The sequence below is a fragment of the Macaca fascicularis genome, chromosome 20, assembly GCF_037993035.2.
Source record: "Macaca fascicularis isolate 582-1 chromosome 20, T2T-MFA8v1.1".
Lineage (NCBI taxonomy): Eukaryota > Metazoa > Chordata > Mammalia > Primates > Cercopithecidae > Macaca > Macaca fascicularis.
Window position 1 is genome coordinate 20,150,940 of NC_088394.1, and position 2,184 is coordinate 20,153,123.

A 2,184-nucleotide genomic window follows, 5' to 3' on the forward strand; every position below is an offset into this window, starting at 1 on the left:
AGGAGGAAGCAATCTATTGAGCCCCTGTGCACCTGAGTATCGTCACCTCCCAAGGGCATCTTTCCTTCCAGAACTCGTGCCTTGGAAGGTCCTCGGACACTAAAGGCAGTGATGATGATAACAGCAGTAAATCATCATTTACTGCTGAAGAGGGAGAGCCAAGGGGTAGGGCTTCTATGTCCTGGATAGGAATGAGTGTCTGGACACTCCTGGGGACAGCTGAGTGAGTCCTGTAGGGCTCATAGGTCTCCTGGGGCAGGTCCATCTTCAGTGGCATTGGGCCTAGGCCGGGATGTTGAGGCAGCCACTGGAGCATCAGCAGTACAGGCAGGCACAGAGGCAGTGGATCCAACAGAGGTGGCAGGTTTGGGATGATCTGGTAAGCAAGTAGTGTCACCAAGCCTGGCTGACCACTACCTCCCACAGAAGATGCTCTGTCCCTTGCCTCACACTCCAGCAGGGCAGAGGCTGGCACCTGGAGCCTCATGGAGCATCCCTGAGACCTCTGTGTCATTAAATGGGTACTTGAGTCACTCAGGGCTATTGGAACAAGGAGGGAAAATCAGACCCCAAGATGTTTTGGGAAAGTGTTTAGCAAAGCACAGAATACACACACAACACAGGGGCACTAATATTGTGGGAGCTAATATTTTATGAACTCCAGCCCTAATCTGAGCACTCTCACCTGTGCAAACTGAAAGAAACGGGAGACTTTCAGGAAAGATAGTGTCTGAATTTAACTTAAAGGAACTAAAACGTTGGAATTTTTACACTCCTTACACCCTTCCAAGTCAACTCTTTCAATGCTCCCATCCTTATCACTATCATGTGAGTAACTGGGGCAGTCAGGGATTTACTGACTTAATGTCACTCAGTCGATTCTAAGTTCACTGCTGATTACGTCTGACCAATCTCCTTTTTCCAAACTTCACTCTGTTTAATCTTGCTGGTGATAATTTTGTGCAGCTCTGGGACAAACTACACCTGGTTAAGGATAAAGCAAATCCACGGTGACTTAGTCCTGCTGTCATTTCCCATCAATTCCCCACTCTTCTCCTCTGCCCCTCCACAGTCTCCCACATAGGCTGACACCATATGTTGGCCTTAATTGAGTCCCCAAGTATTTCAGGCTCTCCCCTGGACCCTTTGAAGGTGGATGTAGCCATGGGATTTGCTTTGACCCAGGAGATGTGAGTGGAAGTGAAGCATATAACCTTGAGGCAAAAGAGTTGGGAGTCATTGAGACTGACCACCCTCTCCTTCATCTCTCAGAGCAGCTGGCAGGTCCCACATGGAGGCTGCTCCTTTATTCTCATGGCAGAATGAGGGGATATAGAGCACAGGGGCCAGGAGAGCCATGGAGGACATGCAGCATGAGCGGGAAAGAGCTTTCAGTGTTGTACATTTCCATTGTTTGGGGCTGTTTGTTACCTACAGTGATACCTAGCCCATCCTAGCAGACACGCACCATCTACTCCACACTCTGTGAAGCGGGCTATACTATCTCAGGTTGTAGAGGGCATTAAGTGAAGTAAAAATGCATGTAGAGCATTGAGCCCATGGCCTGGCACGCACAGTGAGTACTCAATGTCAGCCATGTAGCTTCATAATGTGTACTGTCAGTACTCAAATAATGCAACCAAGTATTACAAAGAAGGAAATGTAAACTTTTTTGCATATGTATTTCTTCAAACTTTATTTTCAAACAGATAGGATAAAACTATGTATTTTTTTCATAGCCAGTGTTTTCTCTTGATAGTATATTGTTAAAATATTTTTATCTCAAAAATAAAAGATTTTTTGAGATTATCATTTTAAATTACATGATAATGTTCAATTTAGTGAATAATTTAATTATTATTATTGGATTTTTGTAGGTTGCACACAGCATTTAAAACAACTGAAGAAAAATAAAAAGAATGTATTACATATTGTAAAATTAATATGATTTTGTTAATTCTTTTATTCATATGTATAGGACATATATATAATAAAGAATGCATTTCTTATTATAAGTTACGTTAAAAAATAGTTTAGAAGCTGCTGATTTGGATTTCCTTTTCAAATTCTGCAAGATTATAAATAACCTTTTTAAGTATTGCTGGGCCCTTATCTGGTTGTTTTTTTTTTTTAGGTGAGCATGTCAGCAATAATTCCTTTTGGGTTTCTGACATAAGATAGCAG